The sequence below is a fragment of the Pocillopora verrucosa genome, chromosome 2 (assembly GCF_036669915.1).
Source record: "Pocillopora verrucosa isolate sample1 chromosome 2, ASM3666991v2, whole genome shotgun sequence".
Taxonomy (NCBI): domain Eukaryota; kingdom Metazoa; phylum Cnidaria; class Anthozoa; order Scleractinia; family Pocilloporidae; genus Pocillopora; species Pocillopora verrucosa.
The window spans coordinates 4,609,730-4,621,867 of NC_089313.1; the positions used below are offsets into that span (position 1 = coordinate 4,609,730).

Below are 12,138 nucleotides of genomic sequence, written 5' to 3' on the forward strand. Positions count from 1 at the left end.
AGAAGGAGAGGCAACTGACTGCGGAAACCTAGGAACTGTGTATCAGTCGCTCGGGCATTACGACAATGCTGGAGATTATCTCGAAAAAGCGCTTGTCATCAGAACTGAAATTGGCGACAGGGAAGGAGAGGCAACTGACTACGGAAACCTAGGAACTGTGTTTCATTCTCTCGGGCAATACGACAAGGCTAAAGAGTATCTCCAAAAAGCGCTTGCCATGACAACTGAAATTGGCGACAGAAGAGGAGAAGCATCATGTTATGGAAACCTAGGAACTGTGTTTCAGTCGCTCGGGCAATACGACAAGGCTAAAGAGTATCTCCAAATAGCGCTTGTCATCACAACTGAAATTGGCGACAGAAAAGGAGAGGCATCATGCTATGGAAACCTGGGATCTGTGTTTCACTCGCTCGGGCAATGCAACAAGGCTAAAGAGTATCTCCAAAAAGGACTTGTCATCAAATCTAAAATAGGCGACAGAAAAGCAGAGGCAACTGACTGCGGAAACCTAGGAACTGTGCTTCAGTCGCTCGGGCAATACGACAAGGCTAAAGAGTATCTCCAAAAAGCGCTTGTCATCACAACTGAAATTGGCGACAGAAGAGGAGAAGCATCATGTTATGGAAACCTAGGAACTGTGTTTCAGTCGCTCGGGCAATACGACAATGCTAGAGATTATCTCGAAAAAGCGCTTGTCATCAGAACTGAAATTGGCGACAGGGAAGGAGAGGCAACTGACTACGGAAACCTGAGAACTGTGTTTCATTCTCTCGGGAAATACGACAAGTATTTCCAAAAAACGCTTGCCATCAAATCTAAAATTGGCGACAGAAGAGGAGAAGCATCATGTTATGGAAACCTAGGAACTGTGTTTCAGTCGCTCGGGCAATACGACAAGGCTAAAGAGTATCTCCAAAAAGCGCTTGTCATCACAACTAAAATTGGTGACAGAAGAGGAGAAGCATCATGTCATGGAAACCTAGGAACTGTGCTTCAGTCGCTCGGGCAATACGACATGGCTAAAGAGCATCTCCACAAAGTGCTCGTTATCAAAACTGAAATTGGTGATAAGGAAGGGGAGACAGCAGATCTTGCAAACCTTGGAGTTGTGTCTAGAACTGTTGGAGATTATGAAGCTTCGGAAGTATGCTTGGAGAAAGCTTTATCCATATCTAGAGATATTGGAGACAGAAGAAAAGAGTTACAAATCCTTCAAGAGCACGCTATTTTGTATTTATTTCAAAATAAACTCAAAGACTCCCTTTTGTGTCTTTACCTGTGCATTGAAAAGTATGAGGAGCTGAGATCTTTCTTGGGCGCCAATGATCAGTTCAGAACATCATTTCTGGATGACTCAGGAACATTTACCCACAAGCTGCTTTGTAAGTTGCTTTGTGCCACCGGAAATTCTCGGGATGCTCTTCATGCTCTTTACGTTGAGGAGTTGGTTCGAGCTAGAGGCCTATCAGACTTGATCTGAGACACATCTCTGCTAATCCACAATCTTGGTTTGGCATTGAAGACATCTATAGAAAGGAAGATAACTGTACTTGTCTTTACATTTCTTATTTTCAAAATGATTTGCATTTGTGGATCTTGAAAACAAGTGGAGTCCTTCACTTTAAAACAATATCTGTGGAAGAGAATCTAGTTCAGGCTGGGTTGCCCAAAGATTTGCCTTTAAGTAAATTAGTGGGTGTTCCGCCTCTGGTAGACGAGAAAGCAACGAAACAGGCGGTACTTGAGCGGATAAGTTCAGTGAGCCTGATACATTTTGCTGCCCATTGTAACACCGAGAGGGGAGAAATTGCCCTCTCTCCCATTTCTGCTCCTATCGGTCGAAATGCTATCCTACCACAGGAAGCTTACATGTTGACGATGGCTGATGTCTCACGAGTAAAAATCAGAGCTAAACTGGTGGTGCTTAGCTGCTCTCACAGTGGAAGTGGACAGATGAGAGCCGAGGAAGTTATAGGAATTGCCCGCGCGTTCTTAGGATCCGGTGCTCTCTCTGTGTTGGTTGCGCTGTGGACCATTTCAGACTCAGCAACAGAGCAGCTGATGAGTCGGTTCTACAAACACCTTGTTGAAGGAGAAAGTGCCGATGAATCCCTTCATCAGGCCATGAAGTGGATGAGAAAAAACGGCTTTACCAAAGTGTCTGAATGGGCTTCGTTTACGCTGATTGGAGATGATGTGAGGCTCGAGTTTGGCAAGCAGAGGTAAGACTCGGTGAGGACAGGTATTTCATAAATTAAAGTTAAAATTAGATGCGAAGGTTGCTTTGACTTACTGGTTGCTGACTGTCGACGGTGATCCTTTGTCACCTTGAAAATCAAAGTTGGTTTTATACCCTTTTTTTTGTTGCTTTCAAAAAGTAACAATTTATTCTTCCAGTTGGGTGTAAAATATAGAATCTCGAAAGGGCCTCTCTGCCAATCAGATGCAAGTGTACATTTGCCTACGTATTACGCCTGGTAGAACTGTATTTGCTTTATTTAAGAAATGTTGATTAAGTTCTTTATAATTGTTTTTTTTTTACATTTGTTACAGGAAAGAAGATGAGAATAGCTCGAAGGAAACAGACCTTAGAGACTTTTAGATGAATAACCAAATAGAATAAGTAGAGAAAATACTCTATCCGTTATTTCATTGTGTAATTAAGGAATAGGCAACCTCAAATTAAGGATATTAATTTCAATTTTTTACATTCTCTTTTCCGATCTTCTCAGAGGGAGGTATTGGTTACGTATCCGAGAATATTTTTTCTGCACAAAAATTATCTTATCCGGCCGATATAATCAGCACGAAACATTATTGACTTAGGGCTCTTAAGTAAAGTGAAGTCAGGAAAGTTGAAACAGTAGTTTAAGCATCAAAAACGAGCCAGTTAAGTCTTACAGGGTTTTCTCACAAAGTCTTTTGTTATAGGTTTCGTTAACAGAATCCTAAATTTTTTTATGTAAAATCTTTACGAAAAGCTTTTCTTTTGGTCATTTCCAGTACTACTTCCGAGTGCTTAAAAGATTGTAAAAATTCATGGATTTCCAAATAGAACCATGGAAAAAGCTTTCAAGGTCAAGAACTTAATTAGTATCAAGTGCAAAAATGACGGCAGCAATATTTTGAAACTGGTTCAACAAGTCACTTAGGCATTGCAATGTTTGAGTTAAAGTATGTTTGCATAGTGATTTAATTGTTTTTAAGTCAGGTTATCGTCAAAATGTTGTTTAGGGAATCAAAATATTCTTGTTTTTTAGCACACTTTATACAATTTTTGGCAAAGTTTCTTAAGGGATTATGTAGTAATTTCAAAGACGCTAAAATAAAAGACAGCTTGAGAGAAATCTTAGAAAATATCGTGAGCGTTTATTTTAACCAGATTACAGAGTAAAACAGATAGCACTGTTGTTGATTGTTAAGGCGGCAAGGTGGTGGGATAAATGATGCAAGTGGTAGGAGTGTCTGCATGCGGTCCACGCATGTGCGCATGAGGAATTCTCATTCCTACCCCAACCTACACGTCCCACCCCCCTCCCTCCTCCACTTCGCTCTGCTTCAAAAAGGAAATTAAAGAGATGAATTCTTGCTGCGTTTGTTTGGAAACCTTTCCGTGAGCTATGTTCCAAACCACCGACCCCTTCGTATCGTGTACGGACAATACGGAAGACAGTTCTCAGAGTCCTGATTAACCGACCTCGCGATGTTGAGTCATTTGGGTGTCTCATTTAGAGACTAATCTTTACATAGAAGTAAAACATCAAATAAAAGACCCATTCAAGGTGCGTTGGCCCTGTACGAGAAAATTAAGATTTAGCAAAATTTAGAAGTCATTTTGAAATTTTGTAAGCGACCAGCTTTTGTTTCTGTTGTGGTAGAAAAAGTTTTTAAAACATTTGACAATAATTTCATGGGGCTCACCTCGCCGCATCGTCGGCAATTTTCGTCAGTCAGAGTCAAGAAAGGCCAAGCTAAGTGACATTGCCCTCCCGTAAAATAACTTTCCAAAGAATAAACGTGGCGAGCGTGAGCAAATGCAAATTTTTTCATTACTGTGATAAAAGCACAATGACGTACTTTATTAGATATTTACGTTATCAAACTGTTGATTCTGACAGGGTGAGCCTAACTTTTCTGTCGAGGTCGACGTGACTTCACATTAAAAGCGTTTTTGACGGAACAAACTGAGAAGGTAAAAACTTTTATTTATCTCCCACGCGTTTGGTGGGAGATAAATGCAGGGAGGGGGAGGGTGGTCCATTTCACCCCCGGAAAAAAACAAAACAGAAACCAGTTTGTCTTTTTGAGTTTTGGGGTAGACCCTTGAAACTGGCAAAGTTTCATTGGAATCAGTGAGATGGCATGTAGCAAGACTGCCTGGTGCTTTCGTGGACACACTCTTAATCATCAAATCACCAAAGGCTAGTAGCAACATCCATGTTGATGTGCAAAGCAGCCTCAGGCATGACAGAATTTATCTTGCTTTATTTGATAGAATAGCCAAACAGAATTAGATATTTTACTTATAAATCAAGTTGAAGGAGTTCTTTTCTGTGGATAAATAAAGTTATCAATCAGTCATTCAATCGGCTGCTCGCTACCACCCTCCCGACCCCCCTTATGTCGTGCTGAAGTGCCCCAGTATACCTTTTGTTAAAGAAAAATCACTTTTCTCTTCACTTGCACACAATTGAACTTTCTTGTCCCTTTCAAGAAATTAAAATTTTGAAGATAAAATAGTATTTGATAGGTAACAGGTGTAACAGGTGATGTCATTCCCTAATCTCGTACCCACCGTGTAACTGATATAAAGGCTTGGCCGGCCGCACAAGGCCTGGGTACGAGACAAATTGCCCTCCTGGATGGTCGCCCCAAGTTCCGTCGCCTCGAAACATGGTTGCGTCACCTCAAACTTTAAGTTACGTTACCCCCAACTTGAAGTTCTTTAGTAATCGGGTAAAAATATCTGCTCGCGCAAGTTCCTAACTTAGAGCGGCTCCATCTTTGATTATAATTAAACTGAACACTTTGATTCTAATTAGAAAAAACTGATTCTTTCATCACTCGCTCCAATCCTTCTGGGGCGCTGTAATCTTAAAAAGGATAATTCTTCGATCACCGATGCAAATAAAGTTCGATAATCAAATAACAATAGATGTTATTTAGCACAGTCTAATAAGGGGGAATGTTTAGCTTGTACAGTGGATAGTTGTACCAATTTGTAATACTAGCGTTGTTTTTCTCTCTTTCATGCAATGGAGTACTGTCGTCAGCATACAGCTTCACAGGCATTTTGGTACCATAATAGACGTTGTCTTGGAGCACGTGATGTTGAGAAAGATCGCCATTGGTCAGCCAGATACATATGTAATTAGTGGGGTCGCTTACTCCAACGATCTCAAATACATTAGCGGAGTAAGTGATGTTCCAATCTATCCCAATATCATGGGGCTCGTAATAATAGATACCACTTGTGAGATGACCAGGATTGGTTCGTTGCACGATGTGATTTCTGTAGATGACAACGTTCTTCAAACCATTAAAGAGACATGGATTGATTGTTCTGTGAGTGTGTCGTCGAGGTAATTACGGGCAACCAATAGATTTTTTCCATTTCGAGCTTTAATGCCCCCTGAATAATCCGCTGGCCAGCCTCTGACGTAATTACTTACAACTTCCATCATATTGAAGCCTTTGAGGTACATCACGTGGTCTCGGAAACGACCTGTGTTTGGGCTTCCGTTGAAGATATTTTTCACGATTCTCATCCTTTCGTCGCACTCTTCATAACAACAACTTTGAAAGAAGCCTTGATCAGATTCCAGATTGTAATGAGTCATAAGGAATTCTAATTTTTGTTTTTGATCTCGCCAGTACCATGCTGGCTCAACTTTGGTGGCTAACCAGCCTATCTTGCCTAAATCCAGCCCACATATGTTTTCTCTCACCTCTACACCCACAGTGAAGGTAAATTTTGAAGCAACTCCATACGCATTAGAATCGCGCAAAAAGATGTTTCTGTACACATTACTGTTTCTAAGGTCCATCATTTCCAACTGCTCCCTCTCAGCGTTTCTCGGAGTTGGCCTTCCGGATGAAAAGAATACACAGCTGTTTATGGTAACGTTACTCATAGCTGTTGGTCCAGGGACTTCTCGATTGACTCCACCGTCAAAATTCACACGAATTCCGTCGAAGTCCACATTATTCAATGAAACCGATTTCACTGGTGAAGCATTGTAAACTTGAAAAACATAAGGAGTCGAGGACTTGATAACTGCGATACCGCTCTGTGTTCCGTGAAGTTCCACCGGGCCAGGGATGGCGATATTACTGCTTACTAGGTATTCACCTCGAGGGAAGAATACCTTATTATTTTTGGAAGTTGCAGCGTGGTTAACGATGGCCTGAATGGCAGACGTGTCGTCCGAGATTCCATCCCCAACGGCAGCAGTTAAGAATCTGCCAGGACGCTTCACGTTTGTCATTCCAGCGGGTATGTCCTCTGGTTACGACGCTAAATAGTTTGGACGTAGTAGCAAAAACTCTCCATCATCGACTTCACTCGATTTCTCTTTGATAACGTATTGCCGCTCTCCCTCGCGTCGAAAAAAATGTGTTCTGTGTCGTGCTTTCTCTACCAAATGCCTTTCGGGTAGAACTTATCCCCATCCTTAAAAAGAATAAATCAACATTGCATTAGGATTCGTCGTTTGGCCAAACAAAGCAATTACCATATCTTACGCATCAACCGAACTCGGTGAACCCAAGGATTTTTCACGAAAACAAGATTCGCACGAGAACCAACGGGCGTACAAATACTTTGCCGATGTTTCACTCGACCTGAATTTAATGAAAAGGAAAACAACTCTGATAACAAAAAGAGTACGGGTGAGTTTAATAGTTGCGTGGAAGTTGCTGGCAAAAACAACAAAACTTTGGATCAAGCTTTCACTTGCATGTTCCAGGTTCCATAAACGGAAAATGATTTGGAGAAACCTTAAGTTACACGCCTGAAGCGTTTTCTAAGAAATCGAGCGACTAAACTCTTCGGATAATCAGATTCGGAGCTGGGAAAATTGTTGGCAAAAATTGCAGTGACGTGATATATTTGTTGATTTCACAATTTTCAACAAGATTTTGGCATGCAATTGCCTTTCGCAGAAATTCATGCGCGAACCGCCTTTGGAAAGCTAAAGTACATTGAATAGCCAGCTTTAAAAATCATCAGGTAGATGTGTGATAAGACGAAACAATAGCACAAACAATAACTTTTGCGCGGCCTTTGTCTCCTAGCAGGGTAATTTAGCATTATCAACTGAGTTCATAACGTAAATTGGCCACCATAAAGAGTTTAAAAGCTGAAGTTTCGAGCGTTAGCCCTTCGTCAGAGGGATTGGAGGAACTGTGGGTTGTGTATGGGTTTAAAAAATGTTTGTGCAGAAAATGGAGCTACGCTATATTAGTGGGAATGTGGTGACGGGAAAACAACTTTACAAAAAAATTAATTGAATGAAAATCGCTCGTTGATACCGCGGGGATTAAGAGTGCAGATTTGAAAGATAAATTTGACGAAGGGCTAACGCTCGAAATGTCAGCTTTTAAACTCTTTACGGTGGCCAATTTACGTTCTCAAGTCAATTGATAATACGTAATTACCCTGTTACACTCTCCCACCGACGTAGCACACAGTTTCTTTAGAAACTTACCCCCTTTATTCCTCTGTCTCTTTACCCAGCCCTGATAAGTTAATGAGCTAGGCCATTATTCCCCGAGGGAAGGGGCACAAAATCACGACCAATTAAAACCATCTCGTGTACGCCTCGCCGCTTATATTACGGATCTAGAATTTTTTCGCTACTGCAAGTAAATGTTTCGAGAACAATAGGCATTTTGCATGCGCGATGGAATGTTTTCCATTTTAAATCACATCATTTCTATTGACACTCGCCCAAGCTCAAAGATCACACTCACAAACAAAACCACTTCTGGTCCTCTCATCATGTGAAAGTGCTCGACAAAAGACAAACACTTTTCAGTGTTCTTAATGACGCGACTTTAGACTCGTTACTTAAACTGCAAACGCGTTATGCTTGGCTTGCTGGTCAGTTCAAAGAGGTCTTCAAACGCAGAACAGAACAGGAACATTCCATGCTGTGGCATATCTCACCTTGGCATGTGCAGCATCTAATAGTAATGTATCGTTTCCTCAGTGTTACACAGGCAAAGCGTACTTGGATCGGTCGCAGTTAACCGGGGAGAATTGACTCGATAAAAATCGTCTCGACAACTGACTAGGTACTCGATTTATGATAATTACGTGAATCGTTTCAGTTAAGACTCTTTTGAGAAACAATAGTACTTGGCAGGTATTGAAGACAGGGACAATCCGGGATTTCTCCTGGGAGAGGGTGCACCACAGAGGAATACCGTAACTTACGGGAGACGTAAAACGAATTTTCCAAGCGAACAATGAAGAAGAAGGGTTATGATTGGGCAATAAAACAATGAGAACCACTGAGAATTCATAGAACTTTTATAGCGCTTAACATAAAGTCATCACAAATGCGTTGATTAACATTTCATTTTAGCTTTAAGGAGATATTCATGCCGAGATGTATTGGGCATTGAAAAGAGAAATCAGAACTGGCACCTTTCAAGAAATTCTCGCCTCCCCTTCGGCGACATTTTTCGCAGCTAGCATTTTCGTGCCCAGCTGCTTATTGCCTCGGCCACAATCGTTTCCCATAACTTAACCACCCCAGACAATGATCGGTATAAGTAATGAATGAGGATGGTTTGCTATTCACGTTTGATCTCTAATCAATGTCTTTGACACCTCGGAAATACAACACTGATACAAGATTTAGCGGTTATCTTAGGTCAGGAATCACTCAAATAATACGTGAAAACTGTATTGAGCCCATATCAGGTCTTACAAGTACATGCCACGCAAGACAGAACGAGAGTGTGAACGCCGGACAACATGAGAAAATCATAAATCACGCATTCCTTCCGGTGGTAACCGAGTTATCGAGAAAAAGTTGTCCAAGAGAAAAAAAGTAACAAAAATTAATTGCAAAAAAAAACAGGTTTTGAGAGTGGTAAAAGAAAGACCAATCAAATTTCCTTTGGTCTGGGGGACTTGGCAAACTATGCGGAGCCGGGGATTTTTTCTGTAGGCTTGAGAGTTGGCCCATTTGGAAAATTATCCAGCCCATCCGAGCTTTGGTTGCAGTGATCGTCAATTACCCGTAAAAACATCCAAAACGATTCTATTCAAGCCAAACTTAAGTCGATTCGATGCTTATCGACAAAGTCGATAAGATACGCGCAGAAAGTCGATTTGACAAAACTCAAGTTATTTCGGTACAAAGTAAGGGATAAATTTGAGGTTTTCATTCGTCCACGGTGCATGAGACCAAACTGAGTGAAACATACAGCACATGCCATTCGGAAAATTCTCATTCGACCTATGATGCCGCGGTATAATCAGGTTTAAAGTCGATTAGCTCTAAAATATTTGAAAGGAAGCGCCAGTGCCTGAAAGCACCAGAGATGTTGGTGAAATAACTTAAAACGTTGGCGAAACGACCTAAGACGTTTTTATAGCAACAGCTGGTCGTTAAAGAAACGACCCCTAAGCAAAACGATCGCAACTCCCCAATATAGATCAGACTTAACCGCTGATAGCCATTCAATCGTGGAAAGTGCAAGGAACCACTACTACTGAAAAAATCTGCGTCCAATGAATGGGTCAACGTGGTAGAACATGATTAACTTAGGGTAGATGTGGGTGAACGTGAAAGAATAAAGCTAACTAGGACATATTGTAAGTCTTACATGAAGTTTAAAGCATATATATTGTCAGCCATTTTGTCGTCTATATGCCAGCCATATATATATGGCGTATATACCCAATGAAGTCGATATTTCCGATCCAGTCACTACCGGTCGACGTTACAGCCGGCCAGGTTACATTTCTAGCCTAAACAATAATGGCGGCTGCCAGCGAGTTTCCGACAGAACTGGCGACCCGTCCTTTGGGCCTCACAGCTCTTATGGGACTTGATATTAATAAGAAACCTTTGCACAAAGCTATCTGGGAGTCTTTTTCTGTGAACAGGCATCCTGAGAGAGTTCCACTATCCTTCAGACTTCTACCAATTGATCACGAATTTCCCAAAGCAAAATCAAAGGTGAGCTTTCTTATCGCTTTTAAGTGTAGTTACTCTTAAATCCTTTTATTACGTGAAATTCTTCTTATTTTGGTTACATTTAAGCTCTTTCAGTATAGTTTATTTAGTGTACTTTTCCCAATACATTTCCTAAGGTGCTGACAGGGAGAATTTGTTCAGCAATCAAGAACTGTTGTTGGTGATCATTTCCTGTATTCTCATGACCTTAGCTTAATGTTTGATTCTGGGGTTTTAGATGCTAAAGGGTTAAATGGACACTATTTTTGTACAGTAAGGCTGTCTGCATAGGAAGCTGCCACTGAGTCTTGTTTCCTTGTAGCGTTCTACCTATGAGTGGTACATACCAAAGGGTATCTTGAAGACAAAATGGATGCACAAACATCTTTATCTCTCTCCTGCTGTGGTGGTCATGTTTTATGAGTTGGATTGGGATGACGTTCAGTGGAAAGACAGGCAAGCTGAATGCGCTTCAAAACTAGAAAGAGTCAGGTAATAACGAGAGAGTGAGAATTTTATCTTACCCCTCTATAACAGTGAACCTTAATCAGCACTAATGACATGACTGAAAATTATTAATAAGTATTATGACAAGTGTAGTTTGATTTTTAAGCAAGAGGGTTCCATTGTAAGTGTTGATTTTCATGACATTGTCCAACTCAAAAACTTAATTCCGTGCTCTCTGACAGATAAACACACAGAATAATATATCAAACTAACACGTAAATTTGAGCAGAAAACAATTGTTTAATTAACAAAAGAAAATGACTTTTGTCCAATCATCAGCTTAATTAACAATTGAAAGGCTCAGAGCAAGAACGACGCCTTGATTTTTCGGCCATTTTTGAAAGTGTTCAGAAGTAGTTGAATTTTGGCATGTGGACTTAGTTTTACTCGATATACACTGTTTTGGTTTTTTTTCGTTGGTTTGCGCTTCGTTTTCGAGAAATAACGTATGCAAAAAACCTTGAATTTCGTAGCGGCTTTCATTGAATGAAGCCGAAACAAAAGAAGCCTTTTGTTTCATCAAAACAATACAGCCCCCGAGAACTTGCATATTCATAACCAGCTTAAAGAAAGAGCATGTTTTTTGTTTTGAGTTTAAAACACCGTTTAGCAAACGTAAAATATCCTTGAACAAACTCGCGCTACGGCAGAATTGAAGACAAAACCAAAGATACGTTGACATAGCCGATAACCAATGGAAACCTTTTATAATAAAGGACAATGTCGACAGGTATTAAAGACATCAGATCGCGGTAGTTTGTACATCTCTACTAAACGCACTAAACGCATTACTTTCAACGCTGTGATAATAGAGAATCATTTTTTTCCTTAGATGTCAGTAGGAAAACACAACACCAATTCCACCGAAACTGAAAGCCCACATCCTACTACACACATACAGGGACATCTTCAATGGAGAATTCAACCTGGGCTTCGCACTACCTCGCACCGACACTTGCGCCACCTGCGATAAACTGGCCCTTAAAGTGCGATCATCCGAGGGCGCGGAAAAAGAAAAACTTGAAAAAGAACTCGAGGAACATCACAAACTTGCCGAATCTGCATTTACAATGCGTAGAGACGACAAGGCACGCGCGGTGAGGAGCTGGGTTGGAAAGCCCCGTCCAGTTGGCTCTTCAGGAGTAAAATACCGCAGTAAAGATGCCGTAGACATGATATTGTATGATTTTCAACAAAATCTGGAGACCCCAAACTTACAGCATAACGATATGTTTTATAAGAGGCAGCTGTGGACCTACAACTTTGGTATCCACGATTGCGTTTCCAACCAGGGCTATATGTTTATGTGGGACGAGACGACAATTATTGCATCAATGAGCTTTCTAGCCAAACCAAAGCAATTATGAATTTGAAATCCTAATTGCCAGTATTACATAATACCTTGTTAGCAAATACTCTTACCATCAATCTCTTT

At 40.9% G+C, this 12,138-nt stretch overlaps 2 pseudogenes; one reads left to right on the top strand and one right to left on the bottom strand.

The window, feature by feature from the left end:
• Positions 1 to 5,172: 5,172 nt before the first annotated feature.
• Positions 5,173 to 8,001, bottom strand: LOC131775838 (uncharacterized; annotated as a pseudogene).
• Positions 8,002 to 11,423: 3,422 nt separating this feature from the next.
• LOC136279008 (uncharacterized) lies at positions 11,424 to 12,070 on the top strand (annotated as a pseudogene).
• Positions 12,071 to 12,138: the final 68 nt, after the last annotated feature.